This window comes from Paramisgurnus dabryanus, chromosome 2 (assembly GCF_030506205.2).
Source record: "Paramisgurnus dabryanus chromosome 2, PD_genome_1.1, whole genome shotgun sequence".
Taxonomy (NCBI): Eukaryota; Metazoa; Chordata; class Actinopteri; order Cypriniformes; family Cobitidae; genus Paramisgurnus; species Paramisgurnus dabryanus.
Genome location: NC_133338.1, coordinates 35,198,935 through 35,213,236, shown reverse-complemented (window position 1 = coordinate 35,213,236; position 14,302 = coordinate 35,198,935). Strand labels below are relative to the sequence as shown.

At 35.0% G+C, this 14,302-nt stretch overlaps 1 protein-coding gene and 2 long non-coding RNA genes across 9 annotated transcripts in view; 1 reads left to right on the top strand and 2 right to left on the bottom strand.

Annotated features, from left to right (window-relative positions):
- Nucleotides 1-14,302, bottom strand: part of sorcs2 (sortilin-related VPS10 domain containing receptor 2) — a 207,868-nt gene that overhangs the window by 49,340 nt on the left and 144,226 nt on the right. The gene's annotated exons all lie outside the window — the stretch shown is intronic.
- Nucleotides 2,587-4,764, top strand: LOC135778825 (uncharacterized). The gene is made up of 4 exons (XR_010544637.2): nucleotides 2,587-4,010; nucleotides 4,093-4,240; nucleotides 4,330-4,395; nucleotides 4,470-4,764. It is a non-coding gene; the product is annotated as an uncharacterized lncRNA (long non-coding RNA).
- On the bottom strand, nucleotides 11,958-14,095 carry LOC135778826 (uncharacterized). Its single transcript, XR_010544638.2, has 4 exons — nucleotides 12,712-14,095; nucleotides 12,482-12,629; nucleotides 12,327-12,392; nucleotides 11,958-12,252 (listed from the first exon to the last, which is right to left on the bottom strand). It is a non-coding gene; the product is annotated as an uncharacterized lncRNA (long non-coding RNA).

Below are 14,302 nucleotides of genomic sequence, written 5' to 3'. Positions count from 1 at the left end.
TTGTTTCAACATGGTTGATTAACAATAACCCAGCAATTGGGTTAAAACAACTCATTATTTGGGCCATTTTAAACCAACAATGTGTTCTGTCCAATAGTTACCCAGCCCTGGGTTAAAAACAACCCAGGATTTTTTAGAGTGCAGGTTTAGAGCAACATGAGGGTAAGTAAATGATGACAGCATTTTTATTTTTGGGTGAACTATCCCTTTACCTCAAGGTTGGGTCAAATATGGACAAACTCAACTGTTGGGTTACAAATAAACATATGCTGAACTGTTGTTACCCAACCATTGGTTGAAACAACCCAGCATTTGAGTTGAAACGGCCAAGGGTTAGAGGTTTGTTTGACCCAACCAGTGTGTTTTAGTGTGTAATAACAACTCTGCAGCTCCTGGGTTCTTACTCTGACTACTAAAAGTCATTAAAACAAATTTTGGAGAAAAAATTGAATTGATGGCACATTTCCCTTATTTCAATCGCGACTCGCTTATACTCATGACAAAATTTGCCTCTTTTTAAACTCAAAGCATGAATCATTCCTCCAGAGGCTTGTTAAACTTCATTCAGTCATGTTCACAACTTGTATGAAAGAAAAGCATGAGCCAAAAACCAGTCTAAGTTTCCAGAGAATGTAAAGGAGAAGTTCAGATGATTGCCTTGGGCCTGGGGCCTAATTTGCAGTATGGAGAAAATGATGATTTTTATAATGTATATACAGTAATGTTTATCTTGAGAGAATCATTAACTATATAAACATCTTTTCAAACATCTTTTATTTTAAGCAATGTTAATAAAAAGTACGCTGTGCTCCAGCAACATTTAAATATCGATTTACCCCAGTATTTGAAAGTAAAAGTTAACTCTTCATCAATCCTGAAAAGAGAGGTGGTGGAATGCTTATCATATGCAGAAACAATCACGGAAGCCCAAACCATCAATCTTTATTCAAAACAAACATGTCTAGCCATCTCTGGTGAGCGATTTGTAACAAATAAATGAGTGAAGATAAGCTCTCTCTGCTATTAATTCATCTTTGTAATCTAGCAGCCCATCTCTACCCATCCCTCATCTCTCCTCCCAAATCCAAATTCTCTACCTCTCCCCCCTCCCCTTCTTATAATGGAACATCATTCTCCTTTTGTTCCTCCGAGGCTCAAAGCCCCCCCACACAAATACATGTGACATGCTGGTTTATGCACCAGTGCATAGCATTGTTATGGAAAACATCCACATACTTGTGTCCAAACACACGTGGGGTCTGTCTTATTTCGTCTGGTTGGGAGTCTCACAGCGCATACTAATACACTCCGTTATGCATATGCCGTATGTGTTGGTTTGTTGGTCAGTAAGACAGCTGCGTATGCATAATTCATAAGTAGGCATCTTATGCCAGACAATGGCAGGTGTGGTGGTATTATAGCATGCAGCAGGAGGTAGACTATGACATGTTATGATAGGTCACAAGGTGTCATTGTAGGCCGCACATTGCTCAGGTGCAACGGAGCAAGGACAGCGTATAGCACAGTATGGGCTGCCGACGGTCACCCGACGTTGTAAACAAATATCAAAAACATTATGCTGACAAATGGTATTGCCAGCTGCATCTCCAAATATGCATTTAAAAGTATGTGATGCACATGAGTGCTTGTGGTGTGCACATATGTGTCAGACAGTCCAGCTGTAAGTTAAATGACTAATAATTCATGTCACACGGTGCTGCTGATTCGTCTGGATTCTGCGCTGTTGAAATATTGAACTGTCATAGTGTGACCGAGCCCCTGAAAAGATGCACAATGGTCAAGGTCAGTTTGAGGACGTTTCAGAGAGTTTAACAACCATTAGAACTAGTAGAAGTCAACATTTCACGCAGCGTTTCCACCATTACTTAGGCGTGGGTGAATTGACAGAAATTTATGAAGAAGTATTTATCTGTCGATAAAACGCTGACTGTAAGTCATTTATATGGCATAGCATGTAGTCAGACACATTCACACAGATCTTAAAAACTTGTAATGCCTTACAAAATTACAAATAAAGAAAAGAAAATATGACAAGCCTCTTTCTATATGCATGCAGCCTGTGTCCTCAATGTCTGGTGCAACCAGAAGTGATGATCATCTGTCCCCACTTTGATCTACAATTCCCACTTTCCCAAAGACCAAACCCTTTTGTTTTGTTTCACGCCTCTTTAATTCCTTGTATTCGTATCTGTGAGAATGGCAATCCAACCATTTCTGTCCTTACACTGCAGTGCAGACAATGAAAAAGTTTCCTCTCCTACATTTAAATTCAACACTATTTGATCAGTGAAACTAGAAACAACAATTTATTCTTAAAGGACCTGCAGCATAAGGTTTAGGAATCACGTATGGAAGTAATTATAAAGAAAATGTGATATAGATTAAAGCACTCTCGAAAAGACACAATTATAAGGTGATGCTGCAAGTAAGACTGACGTGATTTTAAATCGTCAAATTTTACAGCAAAACAGTTTGTGTGACCTTTAGAAGCCGAGATAGTAGTTGTAGGGGGCCACCATTCGTCAAACTTTTTATGACCCCCTCCCCCACCCGCTGACAGGTCGTGTTTTATGACCCCTTGACAGATGGCGTTTTATGACCCCTTGACAGATGGCGTTTTATGACCCCTTGACAGATGGTGTTTTATGACCCCATGACAGATGGTGTTTTGACAGGTTATGTTTTATGACCCTTAACAGATGGTTTTATGACAGTTTGTGTTTTATGACTCCTTAACAGATGGTGTTTTGACAGTTTGTGTTTTTATGACTTGTTTGACAGGGGGCGGGACCATCAATCAAAATCTGTACAAGTTGTCAACTTTAGACAGAAAGTATTTAATGGTTTTATGGCCGGTCATTTAGAGTGATTGTTTTTCCTGAGTGTATTTTATGTCAAGCCTATGCTGATATGTTTAATGACGGCTAGTGTGTGACAGCTCGTGTTTCGACATTTGATGTCAGCTCTCACCCTTCCTCCCTCCTTACTCACAAGACCTGCATTCTTTCACAGGGGTGCGTGTTGTAAAGCGATTAAAGATTTCAAAAACTCAATGTTGGTAAAACAATCCCCCATTACGGTGTCAAAAAGTAAATGTTTATTTTAGATTTAGACAAATCATGAACAATGCTACGATTAAAACTTTTGATTGTAACATCACAAGTTATTTAATTAAATATTCCGTATATGGGTATAGTTTAAGCAATGATCTGAGCCAATACTACAATCTTTAGACGATAGTCTAAACTAAATAAATTTTTAAACGGTTCAGGAATTCCGTGAATCTTTTCATAACCTGCACTATAGTTTCACGCGTATTAAAGATCCGGCGGTGCCTGACAAAGCGCCGGGTGAGTGTTCATATCTGCCATTTTAAAATAATGTTAATAAATGTAATTCTGTCCACTATGGCAAAATAGGATTTTATTTTAGATTTAGTGGAATCTTTAACCAAGTCTCTGATTAAGACATGTGTATACGTGCACAGATGGTGACAGAGAAACTTATATATGACGTTAATAATCTTTTAAATGTTTTTAAGACGTATTCACCCCATTTTGGGGTTTTATTTTTAATTAAAGGCTTCTTAAAACATGTGTGAATATGTGTATATTATACAAAGAGTCTTATATTGTCTGCTCTGACAAAAATAAAGTATTTTTTTAGGTTTAGGGGAATTGACTGCGTGTGTCTTATAAATACAACTTGATAATACGTTTGTTTTGTAAAGAGACTTCTTTAAAGTCACGCAAGAATAAAATATTTTAGTTGTAACTGGTTAAACTTAAAGCCGATATTTTCTATCGAACTAGTCTATTTTCTGTTCAGACACAAAGTTTTCTGATGCTGATATTATGTCAGTGTGTGTTTGTGTGGGGGTCGTGTGATGTAATCTTTGAAAGTTTATGACCGAACCTTTATTGGGGAGCGACAAGAGATCTCCCGGAATCAGTTTGGGTGGAGCAGAGCTGTTATACTCAAGTCTATTGGTATGTATGTGTTTCGCTATGTTCGTACCAGTATTTTGTATGATTTATTTAAAAACTAAAAATTCGATCTCTGGTATTGCAGCGAAATTGTCTAAACTGGTATTAACTATTCCTGGTAAATCGTGGAGAAGAGTGGCCTGAACAAAAAAGTCAGACCGAGACTAGAACCTCCCGCAGCGTAACACGGAAATCTTGGAACAAAAGAGACGCCGACTGGCTCGTGTTGTCCGGTGTGTTTTTATTTAATCCTGTTACAATAGATTTAAACAAACTGGTTTGGTTTAATATTTTCTAATAACATGTGTTATCTGTTTTAAAGGTTTGGATATCAGAGGCAAAGCGAACGTTGTGTGTACTATTGCAAAATATATAGCGGATCTCCACGGTACGTTTATCTTGCATAAGAAAATTGTTTTATTTAGATATTTGTCCTAATAACTTGTTTTTATCTGTTTACAGGTTAGGATACAGACCACAACGCTTTGGACGTATCTTTAAAAAAGATTAAAATCAGAGACTTTTTGGATTTGTCTGGGGACATTTTAAACATTTTGTGGCAAATTGGATTTAAAACATTTCGGATACTGGATACCTAGTTTGATTTGTCCACAGAGCTTGTTTAAGACGTTTTCACCGCATTTTAGGGTTTATTTTTAATTAAAGGCTTCTTAAAACATGTGTGAAAATGTGTATATTATACAATGAGTCTTATATTGTCTGCTCTGACATAAATAAATTTTTATATTAGATTTTAGATCAATTGACTGTGTGTGTTTTATGTCAAGCGTATGCTGTTATGTTTAATGACGGCTCGTGTGACAGCTTGTGTTTAGGCATTTGATGTCAGATATCACCCTTCCTCCCTCCTTTCGCACAAGACCTGCATTCTTTCACAGGGGTGCGTGTTGTAAAGCGATTAAAGATTTCTAAAACTCAATGTTGGTAAAACAATCCCCCATTACGGTGTCAAAAAAAGTAAAATGTTTATTTTAGATTTAGACAAATCATGAACAATGCTACGATTAAAACATTTGTTTGTAACATCACAAGTTATTTAATGAAATATTCCGTATACGTGTATAGTTTAAGCAATGATCTGAGCCATAACCTTCGGAGCCGGCAATACTATAATCTTTAGACGAAAGTCTAAACTAAATAAAATTTTAAACGATTCATGAGTTCCGTGAATCTTTTCATGACCTGCTCTATAGATTCACACGTATTAAAGATCCGACGGTGCATGACAAAGCGCCGGGTGAGTGTTCATATATGCCGTTTTAAAATAACCTTAATAAATGTAATTCTGTCCACTATGACAAAATAGGATTTTATTTTAGATTTAGGGGAGTCTTTAACCAAGTCTCTGACTAAGACATGTGTATACGTGCACAGATGGTGACAGAGAAACTTATATATGACGTTAATAAACTTTTAAATGTTTTTAAGACGTATTCACCCCCATTTTGGGGTTTTATTTTTAATTAAAGGCTTCTTAAAACATGTGTTAATATGTGTATATTATACAAAGAGTCTTATAGTGTCTGCTCTGACAAAAATAAATTATTATTTTAGATTTTAGGACAAATGACTGCGTCTATCTTATAAATACAACTTGATATATACGTTTGTTTTGTCAATAGACTTCTTTAAAGTCACGCAAGAATAAAATATTTTAGTTGTAACTGGTTAAACTTAAATGTACTATTATCTATTTAACTATAAGCTATATTTTCTGAGCAGATATTTTTATGTTTCTGATGCTGATCTTATAACAGTGTGTGGGAGATGATGGCTGTTCACAGCAGGTGGCGGGTTGTAAACTAGGGTCTTTTTAAAACTGTAGTGGTAAAAAATGTAATAGCACATTGACAAAAATAAAGCATTTGGTTGTAACAAATTATTTAATGAAATATTCAGTATGTGTATAGCGATGAACGGTGTTAAAATCACCGGGGTCCCAACAATACTATAGTCTTTAGACTAAAGAGTATTTATTTTAATATAAATAAAATCTTAATCTTTTCGTGCACAATATTCTGATCACGCCATTAGATTGTGTAACAGCCTTTACAATAGAGAACATACGCGGATGAGTGTTCATATACACCGTTAAGAAACTTTTTTTAAACGATTAAAGACATTTTCAAATCATCTTATGGGGTTTGTTTTAAATTAATGACATCTTAAAACCAACAGGGAATATGTGTTTATTACACAATAAAATGTAATTCTGGCCGCTCTGACAAAATAAGGGTTTAATTTTAGATTTAGTGAATTCTTTAATCAAGGCTCTGATTAAAACACATGAATGCGCGAACCACAGTTGCCAGAGAACGTACGCTGAGGCGCTCTTATGGCGTTAAGAACCTTTTTATTGTTTAAGACATTTTGACCCCATTTCCTGGTTTTGTGTCCGCTGTGGATCCCAACCTCTATGTGTTTATGAACGCCTTTGATTTAAACATGAGGGTTTTAAAATGAAACGGCCATGTGACTTTTATGACAAAAGCTATTCGATCTTAATTTTTTTGTTTTAACATCCAAAAGTTTTATACACAGTCCATAATTAAACAACTAGGTGTGTATGAGTAAGATTATATCTAATGTCACACGAGCAGCACCAAATCGCGCATGTGTCTGTGTGTGTGTGTGTGTGTGCATCCAGGCTGTTTATGTGTGGGCGTGTTTATGAGCCTGTGTCTTTGCAAGGTGTGTGCGCGTGTGTGTGTGTGTGTGTGTGTGTGTGTGTGTGTGTGTGTTTGCATGGGGGTCTATGATGTCTCTGTTTGTTACTAAAGTTTTGATATTAAGTCTGTGACCTCATTGACAATAAGTAAGGGTTTTTAGATGTAGGCTTTATTACACAGATACTGATTAAATCATGTTATGCATTATTTGCGATTTAAAGAAACTTAAAAGGTTTAAGACATTTTATCTCACATTGTGGTGTTGTTTTTTAATTAATGTAACCTTAAAACCCTCTGTTATCCATTTAGGGAACAATAAAATGTTAGCAAATATTATTTATCAAAGTTGACGATGTTATAAGCCAGGATGTCACTAACGTGACAACAAACATTTATTTAAAGACAAAACATTTTAACAAAATTGCCATGGCTTACAGAGACACACTAGACTTAATAATAAAAATAAAAATATACTATTCGAACATCCTAACATGGTATTAGGTTAGATTAGGTTTTAAGGTCAATCAGCGTCTTTAGCTTTACAACTTACAGCACAAAACCCCCAATGACAGGATTTTTATGAAGTGGAGCAGACCCTTGGTATGCCTGTGGGGTTAGGTACAACTAAGGTCAACATCTATCAGTGCATAATAAGCAAACATGAAATTATATTTTAACTATGGTTTGTTAATGATGTTGCTAGGTTCGCGTATTTTTTCTGAAACAAACTTTTCTTTTCAAACTTAGTTAGGATACACACGTTTGTCGCCTCAAACACCTGATCAAAGTTTTTCTTCGCTAGCGACAACTAATGTCTGAGATTTTGTAAATTCATCAGATGTTTCTTACTTGTGTATTTTCTTAAACAAACTTTTTCTTTTCAATCTTAGACAGTCTTCATACGTTTGTCTTTCGATAAGTTGTTCATAGTTTTTCTTCGCTAGTGTCAACTCATGTATGAGATTTGTAAATTTCATCATATGTTCTTACATGTGTATTTTCTGAAACAAATTTATGCTTTTCAAACTCAGGTAGTCATCATACTTTTGTCTCTACATACATTTGTTCAAAGTTTCTTGTAGCTAGTGTCAACTGATGTCTGAGATTTTGTAAATTCAACAGATGGTCTTACGTGTGTATTTCTTAAACAAACATGTTGCTGTTCAAACTTAGGCAGTGTTCATACGTTTGTCTTTTCATAAGTTGTTCATAGTTTTTATTTGTTAGCGTCAACTAATGACAGAGATTTTGTAAACTCATCAGATTCAAACAAAACTCATTCATTTCTGTAGTTTATGTAACACCTTGTCAAACTCTTAAAGGTAGTACTATCTGTTTAAAACAACAATGCAAAGTATTTTAGATTTACTTGATAAATCTTTTACATCAAAACAAACTAGGATAGCAATATGTTTGAATCTGTAACAGGTGATACCACCAATAGCGTGTTGTACATAACAAAGTCTGTAAAATAATAAAGATTGATTAGGTTTTTATTTAGTAAACCTTTTAACACAAAGTGTAGAGTCTTTTGTATGTAACAACAAAGATGCGATGAAACAACGCAAAACAAGAGAGGATGCGTTTGTTAAAACACATATAAATTAAGATGCATACATCTACAAATGGGGCAATGTTTGAAATAGTTTGGCCGTATAGCCTCTAAATTCGGGACCAATAGATTAAAGACATTGCCCCATTTGTAGATGTATGCATCTTAATTTATATGTGTTTTAACAAACGCATCCTCTCTTGTTTTGCGTTGTTTCATCGCATCTTTGTTGTTACATACAAAAGACTCTACACTTTGTGTTAAAAGGTTTACTAAATAAAAACCTAATCAATCTTTATTATTTTACAGACTTTGTTATGTACAACACGCTATTGGTGGTATCACCTGTTACAGATTCAAACATATTGCTATCCTAGTTTGTTTTGATGTAAAAGATTTATCAAGTAAATCTAAAATACTTTGCATTGTTGTTTTAAACAGATAGTACTACCTTTAAGAGTTTGACAAGGTGTTACATAAACTACAGAAATGAATGAGTTTTGTTTGAATCTGATGAGTTTACAAAATCTCTGTCATTAGTTGACGCTAACAAATAAAAACTATGAACAACTTATGAAAAGACAAACGTATGAACACTGCCTAAGTTTGAACAGCAACATGTTTGTTTAAGAAATACACACGTAAGACCATCTGTTGAATTTACAAAATCTCAGACATCAGTTGACACTAGCTACAAGAAACTTTGAACAAATGTATGTAGAGACAAAAGTATGATGACTACCTGAGTTTGAAAAGCATAAATTTGTTTCAGAAAATACACATGTAAGAACATATGATGAAATTTACAAATCTCATACATGAGTTGACACTAGCGAAGAAAAACTATGAACAACTTATCGAAAGACAAACGTATGAAGACTGTCTAAGATTGAAAAGAAAAAGTTTGTTTAAGAAAATACACAAGTAAGAAACATCTGATGAATTTACAAAATCTCAGACATTAGTTGTCGCTAGCGAAGAAAAACTTTGATCAGGTGTTTGAGGCGACAAACGTGTGTATCCTAACTAAGTTTGAAAAGAAAAGTTTGTTTCAGAAAAAATACGCGAACCTAGCAACATCATTAACAAACCATAGTTAAAATATAATTTCATGTTTGCTTATTATGCACTGATAGATGTTGACCTTAGTTGTACCTAACCCCACAGGCATACCAAGGGTCTGCTCCACTTCATAAAAATCCTGTCATTGGGGGTTTTGTGCTGTAAGTTGTAAAGCTAAAGACGCTGATTGACCTTAAAACCTAATCTAACCTAATACCATGTTAGGATGTTCGAATAGTATATTTTTATTTTTATTATTAAGTCTAGTGTGTCTCTGTAAGCCATGGCAATTTTGTTAAAATGTTTTGTCTTTAAATAAATGTTTGTTGTCACGTTAGTGACATCCTGGCTTATAACATCGTCAACTTTGATAAATAATATTTGCTAACATTTTATTGTTCCCTAAATGGATAACAGAGGGTTTTAAGGTTACATTAATTAAAAAACAACACCACAATGTGAGATAAAATGTCTTAAACCTTTTAAGTTTCTTTAAATCGCAAATAATGCATAACATGATTTAATCAGTATCTGTGTAATAAAGCCTACATCTAAAAACCCTTACTTATTGTCAATGAGGTCACAGACTTAATATCAAAACTTTAGTAACAAACAGAGACATCATAGACCCCCATGCAAACACACACACACACACACACACACACACACACACACACACACGCGCACACACCTTGCAAAGACACAGGCTCATAAACACGCCCACACATAAACAGCCTGGATGCACACACACACACACACACAGACACATGCGCGATTTGGTGCTGCTCGTGTGACATTAGATATAATCTTACTCATACACACCTAGTTGTTTAATTATGGACTGTGTATAAAACTTTTGGATGTTAAAACAAAAAAATTAAGATCGAATAGCTTTTGTCATAAAAGTCACATGGCCGTTTCATTTTAAAACCCTCATGTTTAAATCAAAGGCGTTCATAAACACATAGAGGTTGGGATCCACAGCGGACACAAAACCAGGAAATGGGGTCAAAATGTCTTAAACAATAAAAAGGTTCTTAACGCCATAAGAGCGCCTCAGCGTACGTTCTCTGGCAACTGTGGTTCGCGCATTCATGTGTTTTAATCAGAGCCTTGATTAAAGAATTCACTAAATCTAAAATTAAACCCTTATTTTGTCAGAGCGGCCAGAATTACATTTTATTGTGTAATAAACACATATTCCCTGTTGGTTTTAAGATGTCATTAATTTAAAACAAACCCCATAAGATGATTTGAAAATGTCTTTAATCGTTTAAAAAAAGTTTCTTAACGGTGTATATGAACACTCATCCGCGTATGTTCTCTATTGTAAAGGCTGTTACACAATCTAATGGCGTGATCAGAATATTGTGCACGAAAAGATTAAGATTTTATTTATATTAAAATAAATACTCTTTAGTCTAAAGACTATAGTATTGTTGGGACCCCGGTGATTTTAACACCGTTCATCGCTATACACATACTGAATATTTCATTAAATAATTTGTTACAACCAAATGCTTTATTTTTGTCAATGTGCTATTACATTTTTTACCACTACAGTTTTAAAAAGACCCTAGTTTACAACCCGCCACCTGCTGTGAACAGCCATCATCTCCCACACACTGTTATAAGATCAGCATCAGAAACATAAAAATATCTGCTCAGAAAATATAGCTTATAGTTAAATAGATAATAGTACATTTAAGTTTAACCAGTTACAACTAAAATATTTTATTCTTGCGTGACTTTAAAGAAGTCTATTGACAAAACAAACGTATATATCAAGTTGTATTTATAAGATAGACGCAGTCATTTGTCCTAAAATCTAAAATAATAATTTATTTTTGTCAGAGCAGACACTATAAGACTCTTTGTATAATATACACATATTAACACATGTTTTAAGAAGCCTTTAATTAAAAATAAAACCCCAAAATGGGGGTGAATACGTCTTAAAAACATTTAAAAGTTTATTAACGTCATATATAAGTTTCTCTGTCACCATCTGTGCACGTATACACATGTCTTAGTCAGAGACTTGGTTAAAGACTCCCCTAAATCTAAAATAAAATCCTATTTTGTCATAGTGGACAGAATTACATTTATTAAGGTTATTTTAAAACGGCATATATGAACACTCACCCGGCGCTTTGTCATGCACCGTCGGATCTTTAATACGTGTGAATCTATAGAGCAGGTCATGAAAAGATTCACGGAACTCATGAATCGTTTAAAATTTTATTTAGTTTAGACTTTCGTCTAAAGATTATAGTATTGCCGGCTCCGAAGGTTATGGCTCAGATCATTGCTTAAACTATACACGTATACGGAATATTTCATTAAATAACTTGTGATGTTACAAACAAATGTTTTAATCGTAGCATTGTTCATGATTTGTCTAAATCTAAAATAAACATTTTACTTTTTTTGACACCGTAATGGGGGATTGTTTTACCAACATTGAGTTTTAGAAATCTTTAATCGCTTTACAACACGCACCCCTGTGAAAGAATGCAGGTCTTGTGCGAAAGGAGGGAGGAAGGGTGATATCTGACATCAAATGCCTAAACACAAGCTGTCACACGAGCCGTCATTAAACATAACAGCATACGCTTGACATAAAACACACACAGTCAATTGATCTAAAATCTAATATAAAAATTTATTTATGTCAGAGCAGACAATATAAGACTCATTGTATAATATACACATTTTCACACATGTTTTAAGAAGCCTTTAATTAAAAATAAACCCTAAAATGCGGTGAAAACGTCTTAAACAAGCTCTGTGGACAAATCAAACTAGGTATCCAGTATCCGAAATGTTTTAAATCCAATTTGCCACAAAATGTTTAAAATGTCCCCAGACAAATCCAAAAAGTCTCTGATTTTAATCTTTTTTAAAGATACGTCCAAAGCGTTGTGGTCTGTATCCTAACCTGTAAACAGATAAAAACAAGTTATTAGGACAAATATCTAAATAAAACAATTTTCTTATGCAAGATAAACGTACCGTGGAGATCCGCTATATATTTTGCAATAGTACACACAACGTTCGCTTTGCCTCTGATATCCAAACCTTTAAAACAGATAACACATGTTATTAGAAAATATTAAACCAAACCAGTTTGTTTAAATCTATTGTAACAGGATTAAATAAAAACACACCGGACAACACGAGCCAGTCGGCGTCTCTTTTGTTCCAAGATTTCCGTGTTACGCTGCGGGAGGTTCTAGTCTCGGTCTGACTTTTTTGTTCAGGCCACTCTTCTCCACGATTTACCAGGAATAGTTAATACCAGTTTAGACAATTTCGCTGCAATACCAGAGATCGAATTTTTAGTTTTTAAATAAATCATACAAAATACTGGTACGAACATAGCGAAACACATACATACCAATAGACTTGAGTATAACAGCTCTGCTCCACCCAAACTGATTCCGGGAGATCTCTTGTCGCTCCCCAATAAAGGTTCGGTCATAAACTTTCAAAGATTACATCACACGACCCCCACACAAACACACACTGACATAATATCAGCATCAGAAAACTTTGTGTCTGAACAGAAAATAGACTAGTTCGATAGAAAATATCGGCTTTAAGTTTAACCAGTTACAACTAAAATATTTTATTCTTGCGTGACTTTAAAGAAGTCTCTTTACAAAACAAACGTATTATCAAGTTGTATTTATAAGACACACGCAGTCAATTCCCCTAAACCTAAAAAAATACTTTATTTTTGTCAGAGCAGACAATATAAGACTCTTTGTATAATATACACATATTCACACATGTTTTAAGAAGCCTTTAATTAAAAATAAAACCCCAAAATGGGGTGAATACGTCTTAAAAACATTTAAAAGATTATTAACGTCATATATAAGTTTCTCTGTCACCATCTGTGCACGTATACACATGTCTTAATCAGAGACTTGGTTAAAGATTCCACTAAATCTAAAATAAAATCCTATTTTGCCATAGTGGACAGAATTACATTTATTAACATTATTTTAAAATGGCAGATATGAACACTCACCCGGCGCTTTGTCAGGCACCGCCGGATCTTTAATACGCGTGAAACTATAGTGCAGGTTATGAAAAGATTCACGGAATTCCTGAACCGTTTAAAAATTTATTTAGTTTAGACTATCGTCTAAAGATTGTAGTATTGGCTCAGATCATTGCTTAAACTATACCCATATACGGAATATTTAATTAAATAACTTGTGATGTTACAATCAAAAGTTTTAATCGTAGCATTGTTCATGATTTGTCTAAATCTAAAATAAACATTTACTTTTTGACACCGTAATGGGGGATTGTTTTACCAACATTGAGTTTTTGAAATCTTTAATCGCTTTACAACACGCACCCCTGTGAAAGAATGCAGGTCTTGTGAGTAAGGAGGGAGGAAGGGTGAGAGCTGACATCAAATGTCGAAACACGAGCTGTCACACACTAGCCGTCATTAAACATATCAGCATAGGCTTGACATAAAATACACTCAGGAAAAACAATCACTCTAAATGACCGGCCATAAAACCATTAAATACTTTCTGTCTAAAGTTGACAACTTGTACAGATTTTGATTGATGGTCCCGCCCCCTGTCAAACAAGTCATAAAAACACAAACTGTCAAAACACCATCTGTTAAGGAGTCATAAAACACAAACTGTCATAAAACCATCTGTTAAGGGTCATAAAACATAACCTGTCAAAACACCATCTGTCATGGGGTCATAAAACACCATCTGTCAAGGGGTCATAAAACGCCATCTGTCAAGGGGTCATAAAACGCCATCTGTCAAGGGGTCATAAAACACGACCTGTCAGCGGGTGGGGGAGGGGGTCATAAAAAGTTTGACGAATGGTGGCCCCCTACAACTACTCGAGATCATTAAACAGACCCCCTGCAAGTGCATGACGCCTTAAGACTTGGTTTCTCTCCTTGAGTGGCAAAATAGTACGCCGCGCACACACACACACAA